The sequence below is a fragment of the Cynocephalus volans genome, chromosome 1 (assembly GCF_027409185.1).
Source record: "Cynocephalus volans isolate mCynVol1 chromosome 1, mCynVol1.pri, whole genome shotgun sequence".
NCBI lineage: Eukaryota > Metazoa > Chordata > Mammalia > Dermoptera > Cynocephalidae > Cynocephalus > Cynocephalus volans.
The window spans coordinates 260,383,622-260,409,102 of NC_084460.1; the positions used below are offsets into that span (position 1 = coordinate 260,383,622).

Sequence of the window (25,481 nt, forward strand, 5' to 3'; positions counted from 1 at the left end):
GAATAGTTAAAGTGATATTAAAGGTCATCAAAACATTTGGATATTTGTTTTCAACTAAGGTATATATGAATGTCCTCTTATATTGCTTAATACATAGGTTGACATATAAAGTTTTAAAAGAATATACTGACATCAAGGAATCCCAAGTCTACCATTTTTACAATATAGAATGGATTAACACAATTTAGGGTAATTTCCTTTAAAATATTCCTATATATTGACTTTTTAGTTCATAAATTTTCAGAGAATATGTGCAGTGCTTCCTTTCACATAGTCTTCTGCCGCATAGAATTTTAATAAGTTATGGTGCTATAAAATAGGATACTATAACATTTAGGAAAAATAACATACCTACATAAAATAATTCAAACCAATATAAGTAATTTATAATAAAAATATATCCTATTTCATATGTAAATTATACCATGAGTACTGAGGATGAATAAAATATTTAATTTTATCTATTCCACTTAGGAGCTTTCGTTACTCATGGGCTTAGCAAACATCCTTTAGTTTAAAGTTGTGTGAATTATGTGAATATTTTTCTCCCCCTCTGAGACACTTTAAAAAATTTTTTTTTTGAGATTTTTCTCATTTTTATTTATTTTTCTTTTTTATTATACATACATGTGGGGTACAACATTGATTTTCAATAATTGTGTAGCATTTGTGGTGGTTAGATGAGTGTAATTAGCTTATTCATCATTACAATATGCAATCATTCTTTGTCTATTGACCAGTTCCTCATTAGCCTCCTTCCCTCTCCCCCTCCCTTCCTCTCCCCTTTTCCACCTCTAGTTTTCTAAAAGTTCAGCATATTACTGTGACTGTTGTTTCTTTTTCTTTCTTTCTTTCTCTTTCTTTCTCTTTCTTTCTCTCTTTCTCTTTCTCTCTTTTTTTCTCTCTCTCTTTCTTTCTTTCTTTCTTTCTTTCTTTCTTTCTTTCTTTCTTTCTTTCTTTCTTTCTGTCTCTTTAATCATTTGTTTATGTATGGGTTCAGCTCACACTTATGAGTGAGAACATGTAGTACTTCTCTTTCTGTACCTGGGTTGTTTGACTTAGAATAATTTTCTCCAGGTTCATGCATGTTGCTGCAAATGGTAGAATTTCATTCTTTTTTATGGCTGAGTAGTAGTCCATTGTGTATATATGCCACAATTTCCTTATCAGTCATCCATTGATGGACATTTAGGTTGATTCCATTGCCTAGCTATTGTAAACAGAGCTGCAATAAATATCAGAGTGCAGGTATTCCTTCAACCTGATGTTTTCCAATGCTCTGGATACATCCCCAAGACTGACATTGCTGGATCATATGGAAAATATTTTTTAAGAGATGTATGACAATAAAAACAACTTTAGCCAACCATGAGTAGAAACTTAAAATTTCTTCCTGAAGAAAATAAATATGCAATTACAAGCAAATTGATATTTTGAAAGTGGAGCGATTTGGGTATCAGACATTAACATAGATTCTTTTTATTCTTTGGCAGGTTCACCTCAAGCTTGATATAGTTTGCAGTGTTGCACTAAAAGAATGCATTGCTAGAAAAAGTAAAATAAAACAAAAGCATTGCCACTGTGGAAACTTACTTAGTTTGGGTTTTTACTTAATCATATTCTTGAAAATTATCTTTCATCTATGAATTTATAAAAGTTTTCACTCTGGAGTTTAATTCTTTGCTCCATTATACAGATGGTTTGCCCATTTGTAAAATGGTGTTAATAACCTTTTATTGAGTATTTCATTGAGTTGCTGTGAGAGTTAAATGGGAAAATCCATGTGGAATACTTAACATAATGTCCAGCACATAAAAAGCACAGAATAAATTCAGTTTTCACTTTTCCAGCTTGTAATCTGTACTTTTAATCACAGTACAAAATATAAGGAAGTGTGTCTAATTTTATAAAGGCATTGATAGCCTAATTTTATTTTTAGAATATTTCTCATTTTCCCTTTTATGTATACTTTGATTTCCTTAGAATATCTATGGAGAAACCATTCTAAAATAATTCATATATGTATGACTTGAATGTTAAGGTACAGCATCTGAAAGAGCTGGGTTAATTTAACATCTCTTTCTGATATATCTATTGAAAAGAAACAATCTTTAGAGTATAAAACAGAGGATTATGGATAGATGAATAAATATGAGTATTTAGAGTATTTGAATAAATCTGATTTTTTTCATTGACATACTACTGTCTTCACTATTTGCTGAATGAGAGATGGCTTTCTCGTGTATTGGGAAGCTGTGATTTTAAAACCTTCAGGAAACCTATATTTTCCTGGAGAAACTAGCTCCTGAGCTCCAAAATGATAAAAGTACTCTCATCCTTCAGAAAACCTAAACCCTGCATTTTTCATTTCAAAACTTTCACAGGTACAGCTAAGATGAAAAGTTTTTGATTCACAGGAAATGCTTTTTATTTTCTCCACTAATTATTTGCTATCCACCATGGGTGATGTGCACTACACATTATAATGTACATTTTGGCTGCTCAGACTTATTTTTATTTCATTTATAACTTTATTTGTATTCCAGAGAGCTGAGTTTTCAATTAAGTAAAGTCCCAGTTTTATTTGTGAGCATTTTTTGTATTCGTCTGCATGTGTTTTTCCTTTTGCTAGACAGGGATATTATTTATTGCCCTGAGTCTCCAGAGACATTTTTTCCCCAAATTTTAGAATTTCAGACATGGAATGGACTTTAAAGAAAATTGAATTCAGTATTTTTATATTATAGATAAGAAAACTGAGATCCAGACAAGTAAAGTGACTTGCCTCAGGTCACAAAACTAATTAGTAACTCAGTTTGAACTAGTCACTGTTTATTAGTCTACACCTTAAGCACACAGTCCTACCAGTTTTGCTTAAATATGTATATTTGTAAACTTTGCTCTTCTCTTCGTAATCATCAGTATTGACTCACATCAGGCCATTATCTTAACATGTAAAACCTGAAGCAATTTCATCTTTTTAAAAAATTTATTTTTTGGGGGGGGATAATTAGTATATTCAACATTACACAATGTAATCACTTTTTGTGATCCTTTACCAATTTCTCACTAACCGCCCCCCTGCCCCACATCCCTTTCCCATCTCTGGTAACCTCAGTTCTGTTCTCTCCTTTTGAAAATTCAATGTATTATTGTGATCGTTTCTTTCTTTTTTTAAAATTTGTCTTTTTAGCTCCTACTTATGAGTGAGGACATGTGGTATTTCTTTATCTGTACCTGGCTGATTTAACTTAAGACAATTTTCTCCAGGTTCATCCATGTTGTTGCAAATGGGAGTATTTCATTCTTTTTTATGCAGAATAGTATTCCATAGTGTATATATATCACAGTTTCCTTATCTAGTCACCTGTCGATGGACATTTAGGTTGGTTCCAACTCTGGGCTATTGTAATGGACCTATAATAAACATGGGAGTGTACGTATCCCTCCAACATGATGATTTCCATTCCTTAAGCAATTTCATCTTAATAGGTCTTTCTACCTCCAGTTGTGGTGCCTCATAGCTATTGAATATACTAAGAATATCATCCTTTCTCTTCCTCTTCATCCCCCCAAATTATATTAGATTAAGTAAGGATCTTTTATTAAGCAGGACCAAAACCAGAAACAATATATGAAAGTTGATATGTCTAGTTATATATTTTAAAATCCTCTAAGGAATACACTGTCATAAACAAAAGCCAAAGATGAATGATGTAATGGAAAAAATAAATGCAATTCATTTAGTATATGATTGATATTCTTAACTCATAACAAATTTAATAAAAAAACAAGTAGTAGGAAAAATGATAAAAATGTATACACTAGATATATTTTTTTTAAACAGCAAAACATTTTAATCCATTAAATCTAAAAATAACAAAGACATTTTATATCTGGTGCCACCTCCTCAAAAGTCTATTGAAGATCAGTCAGCCAGACTGCAAAGTACAAAGCCAGACTTTACAGTTAAAGATGCAGTTTGGGACAAGACCTTCAAGATTTTCTTCCCCTTTGCTCATAAACTTGTCAGCTTAAAAAATCCTTGTAAGGAAAGAAAGTTTTCTCATGCTCTAAAACCTTTCTCTTTATTTTTAAACGTCTACCATGTTTAAAGACAAAACAAATCAGCAAACTTACCTCTGAAGTACAAGCATCTGAGCTGAACTCTTGGTACTAAAGAGTGTGGTTTAGTTCTATTCCTACCAACATTGTGATGTGAGGTATTATGGTTCTTGTTTTCACTACAAGAGATATTAGGAATAAATGTTGTGAGGAAAATGGAGTTAGTTTAGTCAGGTCCCCTCCCCTCAGCATATCCATTATAAACAAGTAACGTAAGAGTAGCGTTAGTGCACGTGTGTGCCCATGTACCCTTTGGCTCACTGCTGCTATTGTGTACTTTCTGTATAAAAGGCAGCGGCTCCTAACCGCTGGTCATTGGAGCTTGCGCCTGAAGAATAAAGCATGTCCACTTTGTCGGCGGCTACTCGATTTTTCTTTCAACTACCTGGCTCAGAGCCTGTATGGGATGGGCTAGAGAGATCTGTGATCCAGCCAGACAAGTGCCCACTCACATTTAATAGCTTATCTAGCATACAACGCTGCAGCACATTCCAACAACAGGAGTGTTTTAAAACAGGGTGGAGAAGAAAGTAGACATTAATACATCTTAAAGTTTCCTTTGTTTTTCTGCTCTTTGTACCATGAGAATTCAGCTCAAAAGCAAATCTCTCCAGAATGCCCACACTATCCTTTGGCCCACCACATTCCAAACTTCTGACTTCTGATACCAGTCCCTTAGAGCCGAAGGTTTTAGTGATATATCCTTCATGAATGAAGAAATAGCAGATTTTCCGGGTTTTGTTCACATCTGTCGTGATAAGTGCTCTTGCTTATGCCAGTCTCAAGCCTCTTTGCTTTTTACATTCATTCAATAGAGCAGATTTGTGTTCTAAATAGGCTTCCAGGGACCAACCTCACCATCTGACAGAGATCCTTTTCCTTTTCATTCACTTTTTCCATGTTAGGGAGGCCAGTGAGGTTCAAGGGAGGTGCACTCCGTCTACCAGAATTCAAAGCTATTGGAATGGAAGGACTCAGGCCAGAATCAATGTCAGCTTGCCATTGGAGCCACTGCTGGCAAGTGCTATTGTCCTGGATATACTGGAGAATTTCCTAGATCATGGTGCATTTAAGGCACTTCTCCTCTCATGTCTTCTTGAGGTGATAGTAGGTTCTGGCACTGCAAAATTTGGTAATGCCTGCTGTCCTATATTCCTGGAGCCTCTTGATTTCCCCTTCAGAGTTCAAATTCCAGTGCATGGCTTTCAACGAATTCGTCATATTCCACTGGCCCCCAAATCCTTGCAAATCACCTCATTGTTTCATAAACGTCTTGGACCTCCTTGGGATACTGCTGTTCCATTAATCGAAACTTTCTGAGGTTGATTAATCCATGATCTCTTACAAATTTTTTTTCGTCTTTGTCTCTTCTTTAACTGAGAATGATGGATATCTACCACAACCATCTTCAGAGCATTTAAAATATCCAAGTCATCTTCAACAAAATCAATGTTTCTCAAGTCCCATTCTGCATAATTGTCAAACTCCTCAATAAAACCTGCTCAAACTGGCATGTACTCCGCCAGGTCCCGAGAAAGCAAGAGGTCAAAGGCAGGTGAGGGAGGAGCATCTGTAATGTGAAACGGAACAGCTGTGTCAGCAGTTTTTGCCTTCTCTACCTGTCTCAGCTTCAGCAGGATAGATGGAAACAGAGGGTTATTGAAGGAAGGCTTCACATAGTGCTTCTCACGTTCCTCCTTGGTCTTGGTACACATTCTATTGGCAACATCTTTCCAATCCCACAAGATTTCCAAAGCCCCAGTCCATCACAGCTAATCAAAAGGCCATTTCTTCTCGAGCAGTCCAGCTGGGATCAAGAACAGGAAAATCTGAGGTCATTATTTCATAAGTATGATCACTTTCATGTGTCTTGTATTCAAATCCTCTAGTGAAATACTTTATGCAGAGAAAAAAAGGAGGTGGGCCACAGTCAGCACACTTGACGTGAGGCTACATGTGATAGGAGGCGCAGCCTTGGCAAGAGGGTTTTTCAGAGGGATCATTGCTGAAGAAACCCAAACTGTCTATTCCCTAATTGGCAAAGACTGCTACTTTGATTTTCCTTGGTGCGGAGTTTCTTCAAGATTTTAGAACTGAGCGACACAAACACCAAAGCTTGATGACATTCTTGCTGTGTCCAGTTCCTCAGCGCCAAGGAGCCACCAGCTGTGTGCTCCTCTGAACTAGATATTAACAAGATGGGAATATGAATGGAAAGTCAATTCTTGTGTCCTTTCCTTGTCATGGAATGTTTATCTGGTAGAGTTGAATTAATCTTTATAAAACCCTATGAGGTGTGTGTCATTATTCTACCCAATTTACATTTGATTAAAATGAATCTCAGAGAACTTAAGTGATCGGTCCAAAGTTAGCATGTTCTGGCCAGCTCATGTGTGGACAGTTCCGTTCAGAACTATATATGACCGTCCAGGTCACACCAGAGTTCTGAGACATCAGTATGTTAGAATTGGTCAGGGAGCCTGAGATATTATAGAGGTATTGGTGACATTTGTTGTGACACTAATCCTGAAAGTTCACTTTCCTACAGTGCTTCTCTGGAGAGCAGGGTAGAATTGGTGGAGGGAGAACATCAACTTCTGGAACCTAGGGCTGTCTTTGCCTGCCCTCTTGTTTTCAAAGAGTATGGCATAGTGTTTTGCCTCTCTTCATAAGCAGAAGCCACTGAAAGACTGATAATATAGACAGATGATAGATGAGAGAGAGAGAGTAAAGGTAGATTGCAGAGATACATGGTAGATGATAGAAAAATAGGTATATATAGAGATTTTTTAATATAAAACATTTTGTGCATTTGGTGGGATAATTCTATTGGCTGCAATGTTATTAAGTGGTTTCATGATATCTTCTGATTTCTTTTGTTATCAAAATGTCTCTTCAGATTTTGAGAAGCCAGTCCCTGTGCTTTGAGAATTTCTATCAGTTAGGAATTTTTGGTCTATTGAAATCTGGTTGTTATTGAATCATTATATACTATGAATTTTCTCACAATGATTCAGGCTATAGTTTCCAGATGACAACAGTCACAACAAAAAAAAAATGTAAATGAGCAAATACCTAAAATTTCGTCAAGATGATTCAGTAGTTAAGAATTTTTTAAACTAATTTGTTCTGTTATTATACTCAGTCTTAATACTGCCATACATTTTAACAGCTGACACCAAATTTATTTTTACGGTGCTTTCTTTAAAATTATTAAATTTTTTGGGAATTAGATTTGATAGAGGTTATTAATCTATATAATCAAATAATTTTTTATATAGTTTACTATTAAATTTCATTCCCTTTTTATGGGCATAAAAAATATTGTAACATTTATTTTAGCTTGTAAGCTGGCAAAAAATACCTGGTCTAACATATTGTTTTAGAGGCTTTCTCTCCCACCATTCGTATCTGAAGACAATCATAAAATTAGTTTAGATTATATAAAAAAAAAACAATTTGAATGAAAAAAGAGCTCTTGAAACAAATAGAAACTTTATTTTTGTAACAAGTGATTTGTATAATCAAAATAAACTTAATAAAAAATGTATCTAACTTTGATGAATGCAACTCTCAGTGACATTCTTTATTCAATAATTTATTTCATCATTTTGTTCCTCGATTTTTCAAAACTCATTTTTTATTGTACGAGAATTACTTTTAAAAGGAGGTGGATGATCTTTTGATATATGTATGGCATGATTTGCACAAAAAAGAACATTAGAAAAATTTAAAGACGTTTTATTTTCTCTAAAAATGATACAGATTACCTTATGAAATTGTTTCTAATCAACAGCAAATTTCGGTATGTATTATAATGCTAACAAACTTTTGACTTCTTTTTAAAATTAAGTATCTTTAGGTAAGTTTACAATGACGTGGGTTTTTTTTTTAAAAAGTTCTTCAATATTAATATATTATACCTACCAGAGATCTGTAATTTTTTTTCTAAAATTCCTGATAATAATACAAAAGGAATAGGAAAAATAAAACTGTGACATAGACTTTACATCAAATATTTTAAAATTTAAGTGCACGATGAAGTAGCAGTTTCATTTCATCAAACATGAAATGTGATAGTTTCAGTGCTAGACGGACCAGCCACTAACTTAGCATTACCACGGGCTCAAGCATAAAGAAGAAGTTTAATTTTCTTTTTTTGTTCTGGTTGACTCCTTCCCCACCTCCTTGCACACCTAAAGCATTATAATCTGTAAATAAAAAATTACACTGCATCCCTCTTCTGTAAGTTCTCCCCAATCAAAGCAAATGCAGTAGAAAGAGAGTAACTATCTCCCATGGCAATATCCTTCCGACAGTTTATCAGCTCAGTATGGTGTCATACCATCCAATAATCTCAGTGCAAAATATCTTTACAAATCGGTCCTGTAGATTCTTTACACCATGAAAACTGTTAGCAAGAATAATTAACTGAGACTGTGGTGATGAATAGAGCTGCATTACCTATCAGTATAATAAAGAACAGAAGCCACTAATTACAGATACAGAGCCTTGAAGCTACTGAGAAATGTAATTTAACATTGATGCCCAGATTCCACACAGCCTTACATAAGTGTGCAATTAAACAATAAGGTTTTTCCACAGTTAATGCTTTTGGGGCCAATCCAGGTAGTAGAAAATGTGCCCATCTGCATAGATTGGTTTGGGTCTAGTAAGTCCATGCCTTAGGAAAAATATTTAAAAAATTAAACCTGCCTCAATATTTCGTGAGTTACTCTCATCACAACCCTGGCCTTCGATCACATTTTCTGGTAATTTCTTTGCATTTTCAAAATGTTGTAAAGACTTTAGAAGAATATACAGTATTGAAACTGCATAAATATAACAAAGCTATGCATCCTTAGATATAAAAAAGACATTTTTTTCAACTGCAAAAAAAGTAACTTGTAAAGCAGTGTTTACAAAAATTACTTGATGATAAGAATTATATGAAGCCCTTGTTAAAATGCAGATTACTGGAAACTACCATGGGCAAATAGAATATAATCTCAAAGGAGAGGGCTTGGGATATTGATTTCAGTAACAGCTTCAGATGATTTTCATCAGCAGGAAAGTTTGAGCGCAGTAGAAAGAAATTAATTTTGGGGATTTAATACTGGTTCATAGAATCTTGAATCTGCCACTTTACAGCTGTATCCCCTATTGGGAGCTATTTCTTCTTTCTGAGCCTCGGTTTCTTTATTTCAGAATATGGAAATATAACAACTTCATTAGGCACATAAGTATATGAAATGTATATAAATTGTCTATTTACGTATGTGTACACAATAGAAATATCAGATCCCTCCCACTTTTTTCTCTACTGTATATGATAGTCATCTCACTTTTAAGGTGCTTTTCTTCAATAAATATATAGTCTCACTAATAGTGATTCACAATGAGTCACGCTGAAGAGAATAAAACTGTGAGAATGTTATGCTTCACAACTTAAAGCACCTCAATAATGTGTATGTGTAGCTAAGATAATTAATCCTGCTGTAAAGAAGAGGAAGTGAGAAGACAGACTTCTATTGGTGTGCCAGGCTACTGTGTGTGACAGCACCAGATGAACATATTGCCTAGGAGGCCTTCCTCTATTATTGTGTTAGAATGTGGTAGCTGGCACATTATCCAGTTATTAGTCAAGAGACTTTTAGCATAAAGCAGAGGTTTTCATCCATTTATATAAAATGGTTTGTAATGAAATTCTACTGAAACAAAAAATTTCCCAGAATATATCAAATAAAATGTAATAATAAAAAATTTTAATAATTAAAGAGTTTTACTACACAATGCCATATATCCAAGTATTTAAAAACAAATTCCCAATGTTATTACTTTCCTGAAGCACATGAATGTGTCTTGGAATCTAGTACCATAATTTGTAGTCAAACCCAAAGAGATAATTTAAAAAAGTGCTTATCACTAAATTATCTTGCATGATTATCTTGTCAGTTATAATGAGATGATAATTGATATAACCCTCCAAAAAATTCATCTGTACGATGCCATGCTGTAAAGAAGTTTCCCCTTTGAAAAGAAAAATTTGGTCCTATATCCAAGACATCTAGTCTTCAACCTTAACTTGCTATCATATATCTGTTAACTTAACAAATATTTGTTAATGGCATACATAAGCCACTGTGTGAAGCCAACTGAGGAATATAAAAATTATACACAGGAGAGATCATAAAGATCTTCAGTTCTACGAGTAATACAAACATATTTTTATAAAATGTCTCAAAGAGTGACTAAGAAAGGCAAAACAATCTACATGAACTTAGAGAAGGGCTAGATTATATACTGCCTGGATGACCAATTAAGTGCTATATTGCTTCACGACTTATTTAATGGCATAAATCAATTCATAGACAAATGAAGGTTAAGATGCTCAAAAAAAGTGTTTCATAGCTTTTGATGTATATTTATGTGATTTCTTGATGTATATTTATGCAATTTCTTGAGGTACATACCCATTGGTCAAATTAAGCGCTCTCCAAAATGAAGTTAAACAAAAAAAATCTTGTTATTCTTTAGCTCTTTCTAAAAAGTATTTCACAATTTTAACACCAAATTATGTGTCTTTATTTATATTTTGACAATAAAGATTTAATCCATACATGAAGTTACTTTTCACTGTTCACAATACTTTCACCTCTTATTAAACTGACTAATTTAAAATCTCATGCAATAAAATGTCTTCTTGCCATAAACTTTACACTCTGCATTCTTTTTAACCCTACTCCTGTAAAGAAATGTATTAAATCATTGAACACACACTATATAAACACCTACTTCATGCCATATTAAGCCGCTATGATAAGTCATCAAGCAAAACAGCCCATGGTGCTTACCTCTTATTGGAGGGAGATGTAATAAACAATAACATACTATATTAGAAAGTAATAAGTATGATGGAAATGATAGAGCAGTAAAAAGAGACCAAGGTTGAGGGAAAGCACAATTTTAAGTAGGATAATTGGAATGGGCCTCCATAGGATGGTCATATTTGAGGAAAAAAATGAGAGATGGGGGAAAACACAATGTAGGCAGAAACAAGGGCTGGTACAAGGACCTTAAGGTAAGATCATACAACATATGTCCAATTGTGATGTTTAATGTCAAATAAGTTAGTAGAGAGAAAATCTCTACATCATGACACACGCAGGGCACAATTACTAGGTTTCTGCATTAAACTTAATTTGTTAATTTAGGGCTTTAGGCTTCTAGGCAAACATATAGATGTTTATTTCTCTTTTCAGTTAAGCCTGTTAGGCCTCTTCCACTCTGGAGAGGAATGCGTAGGTCTAAAGTCTCTGCTGTAGATAAAAAATTGTAACACAGCAGCAAAAGTGCTTGTTTTAAGGTGTCCTTGGTGAAGCTAAACCTAATGAGTGTTGCCATGACAATTATCTCGTTGTTCTTTTTGTAAGCACCTGTGTTCCTTTTCTGTAACTTTCTTGCCTGGAGAATAAAAATGGAGAGAAAACCTGATTCAGGGTTATTTCCGAGGAATGCTTCTCTCTTGAAGGTTCTCGAAGTAATCCTTTCGGGCTTCTCACTGCTCAGAAGAAATGGGCTTTGAGTAATCCTTTGCATCTCCATCACCCTCAGAGAGGTGACAACTAATCAAACTAATATTTGGAAATTTCTATGAGATTCTTTCTTGAGCATAAAAATGTGTTGAAATAACATGTGATAAAAATGTATTCTGGAAGTGGTTCTATGTTAAATTCAATAGTATGCACTGCTTATGCCCTTCCATACCAAGATGAAACACCTCTCAGAGACTCGCTGATTACTATAACCAACTAGTTTGTATACCTTAAGTAAATTTCTGGCAGCTTACTATTTGAAATATCAAGTTTAAACTACACAGCAAGAAATTTAGAAGTACTGGTAGGGACATTGAAGAGCATAGCTTGTCTCCTTTGTCTCACCAACCCACACATCTCCATCTATAATAGAAAAATACATTTAATCCTATTAGAGTTATATCAAACATCATTAGTTGTAAAGAAAGCATTTAAGTTTCAGTTACATACAAAATGCCAAAACATCTTTTTAAACACATATCTCACTTACTCATTGTTTTTTGTATTTTATATTTAAAATGACTATAATATAAAAAGATAAAAACAAGTAGTTGAGTAATAGAAGAAAGTAAATCATGGGACAGAAAATTACCAAGTCAGGGTAAAGTTCAGCCAATGGAACTGTCGACCATAATGTCCCAAGGAGGTACAGAGATATACCAGAATGTTGACATTAAACTTCCTACTAATCAAAGTAATCAGGATAAAATTCAGAGACATAGTTTCTCTAATATTAAGAAGAGGGTGAGAAAGGGAGCCAGTTGTTTAAAAGAAATACACCTTCCACTGATACTGATTCCTCCTTTGGCAAGCTATTACATACATTGACTGGTGCACTCAATAACATTGACACGAAAAGAAAGCTAGCAAGGTTCTTGTGATTGTTTCTTTTAATGTCCAGAATATAAACTGGTGGTAAAATGCCTACGTGCAATTCAGTAAAAGCAATTCTACAAGAGACCAAGACACTGTCATCCAAGTATATAACTCTCTGGTGGTCTCAAATCCAGATTTAGTCCATTAGGATCTAAGGGAAAACAACCTTTTCAGGTGTACAGAAGGCACTCATCATGATAGGAGGAATGTCTTGATTTCACTCTTTCTAAAGGTACAGGATTAAAAAATAAGAAGAGGTAATTCCTCAAATTAAGCTCCAATTGAAGCAATGCCATACTTCTGTAAAGAATGTCAAACAGCATGATGGTTTAATGATCAGTTCTCTGGAAAGGGAATCACCATGGGAAATTTCTGTTTTGATTTTTTTCTTCCTGAGGCTAGAGCAGTAGTAGCCTTTTTATCTGGCCTTATTCTCTATCAAGATTCACTTTGAAAACTTCAAAAACTATGTTTGGAAAGTGAAAATAGCTCTCATTTTTATTCCTTTTCACTTCGGGTCAGCATGTAAAAATGGCAATCCTTTTAATCCCAGGGAAAAATGCTTTTAGACAAACTATGTAGGTGTTCATTTTTTCTGGAATAAATTAAAAGTAATGTAGAGGAACTATTATAGATAGCATTGGCACAGTAGGCCACTAAAAACAGAACAGATAGAAATCATAATAGTGCTCTACTAATTTAGACTTTATATATCTAAGACATGATACATTTAATGAAAGCCTTGAGGGCAACAATAAAATTAAATAATACACTCAAAGATAAAAAAAAGATCTAATTTTTTCTCTTAATTAAAGTTATTTTACATATTATTGGAGATTAAAAGATAGTAATAGATTGATTTAGGGTGCTAATATTTTATGTGAAATATGTTATTTTAGGAATGATTGTTAGTCCCAAACTTTTTCTTCCATCGTCAATAAACTGCTGCTGTGAGAATAAAAAGGACAACTACACGAGGCCCACACAACACCTAAAAAAGGTTTCCCTGGCAAGAAAACTTCTCCATTCATTTTGTGGTTGCCTGTCACCTCACTGAAAAGCAAGCGGTGAGGAGAAGGAAGCTATCAAGTTTCATCTTTGAACAAAGGAGTAACCTACGTTAATGGGGTCAGCTAATTAGTTACAGATAGCCTAATGTATGCCCTTCTTTTTGATATTTTTTTTCTGCTACAAAATCTTTTTTGAAGAGAGAATTTCTTAGAGTAAGTTTTTAATTTAAAATTCTGATATTTGTTTGTTATTGTATCTGAACCACCTTTCAGATAATTTTTAGTTGATTGATATGCAAGGCTTTCCAAGTTTATATATTCTTATACAAATGATATAATCCCTAGAATGGTATTAATACTGGATCATGGTACAACAGATTAGACAACATGTAAATCTAAAGAAAACTTACAAGCAGTAGTCGTGGCCGAGTGGGTAAATCTAAAGAAAACTTTGCTATATGAAGTAAACAGCTATAAATATTAAAAAATTCTTACTTGGTTTCTATAAATATCTAAAATATTTTTTAAAATTTATTAACAAATTTTCCTGAATAACTCTTTATACATTTTCCATTAATACCTAAACTAAGGTTAATGTAATTTTCCTAAATCTTAAGAGAATCTCAAAAATCATACTCAAATTCTAGATTTTACAGCTAGCATGCATATTACACAATGTAAATATGGTATTTAGAACAGAAGGAAAACCAGGCAAGAATCCACAATGTCTCATTTAGGATTCTAAATCCCTAAATCTTTTAACACCAAAATGTTGTCTCAATTATTTAATGGCAAAACCTGACTTAAGTTGACTGTGGTGCTAGATGTAGTCTTTATTAATCACATTTAGCTTGAATAGTCATATATTTCACAGTCAAAATATATATTCACCCAGATTTTTTGAGGAACATATATTACATATGTATGTAACTTACTGTTTTATAAAACTACAGAAATTCTGACCTCTATTCCCAAGGGATAGTGAAACTTATTTTTTCTTTAATTTTAAATATGCATACATTAAATATAGCATTACCATCTGACACACTTTGGACAGATAGATTCATTAAATGGACAATTTTCATATCAAAATAAATAGCAAACTTGCTTTTAACTCATTGAATAAAATAATAATTTATGAATCCAAATTAATATAAACCAAAATAAATAGAAAAAGAAAAGAGAGAGCTCTTCATTACAATAGGAAGCTAATTATATCTACATCTATCTATAGCTATCTAGATATAGATAGATATAGTGGAATTAGAAAATAATCAATGGTTGCTAATACTAGTGAGTGAAAATTTGATGAGCATGAGTATATTTACATCGTTCCAAAATACCTCTCTACTGTTTTTTCTTATAAATCACAAAGTAAAAAGTAATAACTTTACAGTGGAGAAACCAAGAAGATGCCACCTTAGAAACAGGATCAAATACAGCATCAGTAATACTGAGATGAACCAGCATCATATTCCTCTTGATCTCATTTACTGTGGACAAAAGAAAAAAATCACTTCCCGAGCATTCCTGCCAAGAACGTATAAAATGAACTTAACCGTGAAAAAATATCAGATAAATCCTGATTGAAGAACATGTAAAAAAATAACTGACCTTTACTTCTCAAAATAATGTCAAAAATCAGAAAAAAACAAAGAAAGATTGAAGAACTGTGCCAAGCTACAGAAGAGACAGGACAAGCGAATGTTATTCCAGCTCATATAATTTTGTTAAAGATGATCTTCAATGGAATTTGTTCTATTAAAAAAGAAGAAAATACTTCTGAATATTATCAAGTATATGAAAGTTGTGCTATTTTTGATGCAGATGAAATGAACATTCACATCTTCCTAAGAAAAAGCAATAAAAATTATTTAATGAGTATAAAGATGCCCTCTCTATCGGCACTAATAGCTGGAAACAGCAGAAGGAAAAGAAGAAAGAATGTAAACATAATAGGAGAAAATTAGAGACAGTAAAAGAAAAAGAAATATAGGCAATTAGGGTGAAAAGTCATCTAGAAATATTCATTCCTAGACACCCAGGAAACCACTGAGTGAGTTACTATATTATGGGATAAAGCATAATTGGTTTTAGTCAATAGAAAAATGTTTGGAAAAGTCAGTTACATTTGAAAAGGTTTAAATGACTCAAAATGTTTAAAAGTGTTCAAAAGCAAAGTAACTTTAAGCAAAACATGCATGTTTTATGAGAAAAAGGCCCTTGAATAGCTTGATGAGGAAAGGCCAATGTGTGAGTCCAAAGCACACTGCTGTGAGGGCTGTTTCAATGTGACGGCCACGTTAGCTTTATTTAAAAAAAAGTAGAGGGAGAGTAAAAGAACGCAGCAGAAATTTTACTCTGCAATGACTTTTTTAAAGGTATATTTTACTAGGAATTAAGCAAACCAAAAGAAACATAATGACATTTCTCTGAAAATAAACACAAAACAATTAAAAGTAATTCACAAGTAATAGTTAGAGTTGCCTAACACAATACCTTTTTAAACTTTTTATTTTGAAATAAGTACAGATTCGCCCTGTGAAGGTGCACCTAATTTTCTCCAATGATTACATCGCACATAGCTATAGCACAATACCAAAACCAAGAACTTAGCACTGATACACACACGGTGTATATTTTTATGTCCTTCCAACATTCATATTAATATTAGAGGCTTCCTAGTCTTAAGATTACTAAAGTAAGCTCCAAATCTATATAAATAGTGATTAATATTCACTAAATATAGATAACAAAATTAACAAAATTGCCCCATTTTATTTTTACTTCAATTTTCAATATCTATATATTCAACAAATATACATTAACCATTATTTAGATGTTAGAGCTGCAGTTGTAAGAGACAAAAATTCCTGCTTACAAATATATATGTGTGTGTGAGGGTGGATGAGCAGGTGGGTGGGTGTAGGAAAGTAAAAGTAAATAAAGTATATGTAGTGGGTCAGATATTTTTAAATCCTGTGGAGGAAAAATGAAGTGTAGAAGGAGGAAATAAAATGGTTAAGGGGTCGTGCAACCTTACGTAAAGTGACCAGCAAAGGCTTTACTTAACAGATGACTTTACATAGCAACCTGAAAGAACTGTGGGAACTAAGCATGTGTTTATTTTGAATATCCCGGATAAGAAGAAATAGAAAAAATCAAGTTCAAAGATCTCGAGGCGAGAGCATGACAAGTTTGTATGAGAAAGAGCAAGCATGCCTATGTGGCTGTGATGGATGAACTAAAGCAAAATTACTAGAAAATAATGTAATATAGGCCTTTTTATTCTAAGCAAGGAATTTGGCTTCAATCCTGTACGAGAAGAGAACAAATTAGAAGGTTCCAAGCTGAGAAGTGACATCATATGACATGTTTTAAGAAATTCATCTTTGTTACCACATTGAGAATAGAAAGAAGGTGCATTGGGGGCAGAAGAAGGCAAGTTATAAGGTTGTTTGAATAATCCAGAAGAGCTAGGATGGTGGCCTGAAGCAGTATGGTAGCAAAGAGTCTGGTGAGAATGTGGAATCCTGAACATCCATTGAAGGTTGAGCAAAAAAAAAAAAAAAAAAAAAGCAATACTGATGAGTAAAATATAGGTGGTGAGAAAGAGTCAAGTCAAGGATGACTCCAATATTTTTGAGCTGAAAAACTGGAAGTGTTGTAGTGAATCCTTTTGCCATCAACTGAGATGGGGAGATGAAGGAGGAAACGGTTTGGGGGAGAACATCAGGATCTCAGTTTGGCAAATACTAATAATAACAACAATGACAACAAATTATAGTTATCCATCTCAATTTTGGTAGAAGATGCCCTTTCTGTAAAGGCTAATTTCATTGTAGATATTAAAACAGTGCCTAGATGGGAACTAGGGTGCTAGTAATATTCTTCCTGTCTTTTGATCCGAGGGCTGGTTATATGGGTCAGTTTAGTTTGAAAAAAGTTAAGTGTAACATTTAGGTTTGTGCAATTTTGTTATGTACATTATTATAACAATATTTTTTAAGTTGTTTGAGAATTTAAGAAGAAAAATAAATGGTAAGGAAAAGGAAAAGAGAAGGGAAAATACATTACTATATGTGCTCATTTTAATAATGACATTAAGATCTAAATTTTCAATATATGATTATTAAATTATAATTACTCTGTCTTAATGACTTTCATGACATTCTTATACTAGTACTCAAATTCGAGTACTAGCACTCAAATCCTAATGTAGCTATTTATTTTTTAAAACACATTTCAAGAGCATAAAACCTCCAAAATTTCCATTCTACATCTTTATAACTAAATTATTGTTCCGACAGATTTTTTTTTCAAATCATGTCCATGAGTATATGAACAGATACTGAACTTATCTATATTTACTCAGGTCTTTCCTCAGCTCCACTGCCAACTCACTTGTCTTGTTAGCTCAGTGAGCTGGCACTAGTTTTGCACCTCAGGATGTTTACTCTGGCTAATTTAGCTACTGATCTTCTAATGTCTGGTGTTTGGCAATAAAGTCCCAGTCAGAGTTTCCAACCAACAGGAGTTTGCATTTAGTTTCTGAATCTCTGTTTTGCAATCTTAGGACCTTTCCTTCTGATTGTATGAAGGCAATTGCTCCTAGGGATACCTGAACCTGAAATGAACTGAAAATATTTTACAGCTTTTCAACTTGGCAGGCAGTAGAAGAAAAATTTATACCAATCCCAGTGCTCTGAACAGCTGTTGCTATAAGGTGATATTGCTAAGGAATCTCAAAATAGAATAAGGCAATAGCATCCCTGGGAGAGTTCTACTATATTTTGGAGATCTCCGGCTGGAAACTTAATTGTAATTTAAACGTAGCATACAAAAACAGCTTTCCTGCATCTTTTCACCAGACTTTTATTGAACTGGATAATTTAATCAATAAGCTACAATACCCTCTAGTGTGAAGCTGTGTAAAATGCTAAGAGCAAAGAAATGTGATCTTTGCTTCCTATTGTCGCTATCTTCCTGCACTGCATTCTTCCAAGACATTAGGTAATACCTCTCCCCACCCAAAACAAGTCTTCAAACCCTTGCAATCTATTTTCTGTTCCTTGTGTCTGTATCCTATAGCCAAAGACCACCAGGAACATAGCAGAGTTTATTCTTGTTTGCAGCAAGAAGGACCTAATACAATGGGAAAATGTGGAGTAATTTCAGTTAGAGGGTATTAAGAAGAGCCTTTTGTATGATTTTGGTTTTGGCTGAGTTATTGGGGAAGAGTTTAAGGAAGCAGACTGTAGTGGATTGAATTATGTACCCCCAAACTCACTGACGTTTGAATTGTGTCCCTCATGTTTTATGTATTAGAAATTTCATTCCCACTGTGACTGTTAAGAGGGTGGGAAATCCTATTATGGTAATTGCAAGTTGGAGCCTTGAAGAGAGGTGATTGAATTATAGGACCATGCCATCGTGAATGGATTAAAAATGGTGGTCAGGGGCATGGTTCTGAGGGTAAAAGAAAAGGAGAGTCTGTCTTCCTCTCTCTGGCGTCTCTGCTTCCATCATCTAGCAATGTGAGATCCCTGGGTCACTGTTGCCACCACCAGATGGACTTTGGACTTCCCAGCCTCAGAAACTGTAAGTAATAAATTTCATTTTCTTATAAATTGCCCAGTTTCAAGTACTTTGTTACAAGCAATAGAAACAGACTAATACACAGGCCTTTGTCCTGAATTGTCTACTATCAAGAATTGGTGTGTTCCATAGGGAAGATTGACTAGAGTGAGGCTAATGCTGTAATTGATAAAGAAATAGTAGTCACTCATATTAGCCAGGAAGAGGGTGGTACACTGTAGCTTAGACAGTGCTCATGGTTTGTCTATGCTCAGACATGATTATGGAGTGTCCTTGATTTTGTCTTTATCTATAATGGTCACAAAGAGGTCTTAACAGATTTGGTGGTTTTATGAAATAGTTTATATTCAACTGGAGACCTGAAGACCTAGTTTAGAGTATCAGGCCACATCCTGAAAGTCAGGGTTGTTCTTTTTTGTGTGTGTGTGTCTTTTTCGTGACCGGCACTCAGCCAGTGAGTGCACTGGCCAGTCCTATATAGGATCCGAACTCGCAATGCGAGCGTCGCCGCGCTCCCAGCACTGCACTCTCCTGAGTGCGCCATGGGCTCGGCCCTTGTTCTTTTACTTTCTCATTGTATCTATTAAAGAATGTTAGTAGAATGTAACACAGTAAATTATAAAATGTAAAAAGAAAATATCAAGAAATTATGAGACTCCCTTAGAGTTATTTATTCACTGATTCATTTGTTCTTTCTTTATGACAAAAGACTTGCAAAATAATGGAATCAATCTTTATTTGTAGATTTGTTTTCAAATCAAATTATTGGGAGAATAGAATCATTTGAGGCAATGAGCAATGGTAGGTAAAGGTTTTAATATGCCTACAAGTATGTGGCAAATTTAAGGTCAATCTTTCCTGCCCTCCTACTATTTGCACTTGGGATTTTCTCTTTATTTAGTTTCTAAGTTAGAGGACTTATGAATTAGAGCAAATGAAGATACATGTTTAAAATACTCTGAGATCAAAATACAATTTTCAGAGTTATCACTATGCTGTATTATAAAAAGATCTATGTTTCATGCTGAACACATAATACTTTTATAATAGTATTTTATATTACTTGATTGAGGCCATTTAGTTAATTGAAAAAGTAGGTTAAAGGATGAATCCATAAGAGAACAACAGAAAAAGTAGACATACTTTAAAAATTTTATTTCAGGTTAAAACATATGCAGGCACTTTATGATGGAAGGACAAAGCCCTTTCTTTGAGACTTTGCTGATTTGTGTTCCAACATTTTACTAAAAAGGCATCCTGAGGCCTCATCTACAATATATAGCCTTGGTTTCATTAGGTGAAGTGTAGCAGAGGAGAGAAGTACTGACTAACCATGGTAGTCCAGCCTGTGCATTTTCAAAAGGAAATGGAAAACTTTAATCAATATAAAAGATTGGTTATGTGAAGATATGCTAACAGAGTTTTGGTACGTTTCATAATGAGGACACAGTCTACCTAATTAAAAAAGCTTTTATATATTATCTATGAGTGCTTACTATTATTTTTAAGTATTTTTAAAACCTCATGCCATAAATCATAATGCCTATTCATTAGAAGATTTTTTCTTTTCATTTACTTCCTTTCTTTATTTAAGACACTACTGCAAAGTAGCTTGGGAAATTAAGAATAGAAAAAAATTCTTATCAGTAGATCCATTTAGTTGCCTAAAATATGTTTATTAGTAGTCTCTTAAAAATATATATATTTGTAGAAATGAAACTTGTAGACAATTATGTTTATCTATTTATATATATACAGATATATATGTATATATACATAATTTTTTCCCCAAAACCAATGGTATATTGAAAATGTTCCTACTTGTTAGCTACACTGTCATTCAAAACAGATATGATTGCTCTCTAATGTCATTTGGCAGAAGGAACTGAGACTAGAGGACTGAGATATGGGTTCAGGCCTCCAAGTCAGTCTGTGCAGCTTTCGGTTCCAACCAATCAGTGACACCTGCATGTGGTAATCATTCTCCTTGGTTACAAAGGCTGGTAGAAACTAGAGACCTGTTTTTCAAACTAGAGCAAAATGAGCTAAATATAAACGTTAAAAACTTATTATAAGGAAAATCGTAATCTTCCTTTAAGGAAGAAAAAAGAGGAAGGGATAGATCTGTGTTTTATTCATATTTTTCATTATTTTGTAGAAAGTCTTATTAAGTTTAAACGCATCAAATGAATAAGCATGGTGGGTGTGTTATCTCCCCTGGTCCATGACAAGAATTCTAACTGCAGCCCAGGATGCAGCATGGGGCCTCAAACTGCTGTGCTGGTGCATACTACAATAGTCTCCTTTTTAGTTGCTTGTTAGAGCTGTGTGAACCTTTCATCTTGTGAAACTTGCCAACTTCAGGAATATTTTATGAGTTACTGGCTTTGCAAGTTTTGCAGAATGCATTCAAACATCACTTTTACAGGCAGCAGGACTACAAATGTTTCTCCAAAGATTAAAAAAGTATATAAAAAGGAAATCATGGAAAGAAAACTAGCAGCATCTCCCCATTGTTTCCCAGCAAACTCTCTTGTTTTCTATAACTTGAAATGAAGAATTATTTAACTCTGGCTCTGAGTTAAGGGTCAGCAGAACATCTTCTGCCAGTTATCATTCTCAATCAAATCTCTCTCCAGAATGGAAAAACACTGCAGACAGTAAGCTTCTTACAATTTATTCAGGCACTTGACATTCTTAAGTAAAAATAAGTATTACTTAATAATTTAGTATTTTATTTCCCCTTTTATTTAATCTTTTTAACAAATTCTCATGTATTAGAGTGTAATATTTATTTAACTTAATAGAAGATGAAATATGACAGGGTACATTTATAAACTTTCAAAGAGCATGAGAAAAACACACTTTTCTTTTTCTGAATGTCCACAATAGTGTATTCTTATTTTTAACCACAAATAATGCCTGTGGAATCCCAGAAGGCACTAAAGACAGTCAGATGTTAGACCTGATAAATAGGACAAGCCTGGTAGCAGATATTCAATCAAACTGTTCTGAAATTTTGACCTGTATAACTAGCTCAGTGAGAAAGATTAAAACCGACTTTGAGAGCAGACCTACACAATTGGCCTTGCTTATGAAGAAAACAGAACTAATAGTTATAGAACATCTAGTACATTTCAAGGTCTCATTGTAGCTGGTATTTTTATTGCTACCTTATATCCATCCTCCCTCCAGATACTACTTAAGTTCAGTTCATAAGATCTTCCCTGGAATTTGCCACTGGATCCTTCCAGAGGAAGGCATGACCCAAGCCAAACAGCACATAAAATGGTGAATGCCAAGAGCCTGTCTATTCAGAATGAATTCCAGGAATAGTGGAGATTTATATATAAAATTTATTTTTTCTCATGAACTAAGAATTTAGGTGATGTAATTATCTTGCTTCCAGAAAAAGTCTAAGGGTAATTGAGCCAACTTACTGAAAAGAAAGTCAAGACAAGCTCAGAGAGAAAACAAGAAAATCGTTTAAGCCACTGCATCAAGCTTGATCAGAAGTCACTCCTTCACACGGACCTTTCAAATAACCCAGCACTGGCCATGAATGACCATGGCACATCCTACTGCACCATACTGGTAAATCAAGTGGCCAGCAGAAGCAACAACATCCAGTAGTCCCCAGCCTCCACACACCAGAAAAAGTTAGCTCTCCAAACTTGCCTTTTTTTTTACAGCACACTCCATTTTATCAGAGTGTTGTTCTTAAAAAGAGGTATTGGTTGTTTTGTCTCAAAGGTAGAAGGGAATTATTGCTGCTCATCATTCAGATGTAACAACTGGTTAAATGAAGATCACTATTCACTGTGATATATCTCATACACTATTCTAATATGAGAGTATGAGTTAAATTGGAAGTACAAATTGGAGCCCCACTCAACCCATCTAACTTATTTTGAAGGAACAATTAATAATACTATTCATTTTAAAAAATGATAAATCTGGGAGAACCTCAACCAGAGAGGATGCCAGGAAAATAAGTATAAACCATGACTGTCCTGGGAAACCCAATACATGCAAATGATATACCCATGAGAAATTATAAAACTGAAGGGTGAGTGAGATATAATAGCTTGCAACTTTTGGCTAATGTGTAACACATGCTTCTGTAAATTAATCAGTAAATATTTTCCCACAGATTTGCATGCAGCTAGCATTATGATACATCTTAAGGCTAAAAACATAATCAAGATAAAATTTCTTACCCTAAAAATAGCATGCATTTATTGATGGCAAAGGACATGTTTGCAGATGGTTATAACACAAACATTGCAAATAAGATATAGGCAGAATATAACAGGCACTCAGAAATTGAGTATTTAGCTCTGTTTGGGGAGGTAGGAAAAGAAGTTACCAGTAAAGTGTCAAAAAAAGTAAAATTTAAGCTGCATAACAATGGAGCAAGAGATATTTGGCAAGTAACTAAAAAACAGGAAAGTTAATTCTAGAGAAAGAGAAGAAGTCATGGAAGCATGAGGCCTGCCTCAATCTGTTTTGTGTTGCTATAGCAGAGTATCTGAGACTGTGTGATTTATAAAGAACATGTATTTGCTCTCAGTTTTGGAGGCTAAGAGGTTCAACATCAAGATGCCAGCATCTGGTGGGGATTTTCTTGCTGCACCATCGCATGGTGGAAAACGACAGGGCGAGAGAGGGCAGAAAGAGTGTAAGGGCCACACTTACCCTTTTATGAGGAACCTACATCCATGATAATGGCATTGATCCATTCATGAGGGAGTAGCCCACATGGCCTAATGACCTCTTAAGGGTCCCACCTCTTAATACCATTACAATGACAATTAAATGTCAACATGAATTTTGGAAAGGATATTTAACCCATTGCAAGGCCTATCCTGAAAAGTATCAACAGACACTTGTTTATAGATGACATTGTGGAGAGAATTTTCTTCAAGGCATTTCGTTTAGCTAAAATAATTATATAACTCACATTTAAAGTTTACAGTTCATGAAATAATTTTCGATATACCACTTTATATGTAGTTATACTCCTCCCTTAAAAGTGGAATAAACACGGCTTTATAACCTTAGATAAATTTTGTTATGAAAAAATTGAAACCTCCTAAGTTTTATTTTCCACAAGGTGAAATATCTAAGAATAATGTTGATGAAAGTTAGCAGATACTTTTATCGGATCTTTTTCAGAATGTATTCCTTGGTAGTCTTTCAGCAAACATTAGTGCTTTAGGATTTGTGATATCTCAACAAATTTTCAAAGGTTAGTTTTTACAAGTGAATTTAAGAAAAGATTTCTTATTTTCAGCATAAAATCTTTGATTTAGATTATGAAAGGTGTTATATTTTATTAAAAATGGGAAAAAATACAGCAATAGGAAAAAAATTCCTTAAGGAATTAAAGCACATTTTATTCTCTTTCTATACTTTAGAACAGTTTTTACTTTTAGTGTTCATCTTTAAAATATAGACGCAACCTCAGCATAAAAATTTTATGAGTTGAACCAAAAGAAAGAACTTCCATTGATTCCCACCAGTATGTCCAGAGAGCTAACAGAGTCCTTTTGCTTAATTAAACCAAATTAAATTCGAAAATAAATTTAGAAACTCTTACCTTCAAAATAATTAAGGTATGTACTTCTAAACCCTTTTCTTGTCAAGTTTTTCTCATTAGTCAGACAAGTATTTACATTATGTCATTAAAAACCTTCTTTACTTAGTAGAAATTGCTCAATCCGAAGATGAATATTTTTTATCCAAGTACAATATAACCTATTTTCTTATAATGTCCTACTCTTCTAATAACGTCCTAGATGTCCTACTCTTTATTTAGTTTCTCAAGAACTTTGTTTTGATTCTAATGTCTGATATTGATAGCTGATATTTGAAATGTCTGGACAATTAAGTACATAATGAATTATTCCATTTATTTTTTTTCACTCTTCCTAACAAATTAAGTAGAAGGAGAAAAATTTAACACTATGATCTATATTGATATCTAGTATGATGTGTAAATTTGATAATACCCTACTTATGTGGGTATATTAATTTGCTGGGCATCCATAACAAAGTATCAAAAACTGGGTGGCTAAAAAAACAGAAGGTTATTGTCTCATGGTTCTGGAGGCTTTAAGTCTGAGACCAAGGTGTCACGGGTTTGGTTCCTTCTGAGGGCTGTGAGGAAGAATCTGTTTCATGCTTTTCTCCTAGTTTCTTGTGGCTTACTGGCACTGGTTGGTGTTTCTTGGCTTGCATGTGGATATTTCACCCTGATTGCTGCCTTCACCTT

General features: G+C 33.9%; 1 pseudogene; it reads right to left on the minus strand.

Annotated features, from left to right (window-relative positions):
* Positions 1-4,502: 4,502 nt before the first annotated feature.
* Positions 4,503-25,481, minus strand: part of LOC134369583 (transcriptional adapter 2-alpha-like) — a 57,768-nt pseudogene continuing 36,789 nt past the window's right edge.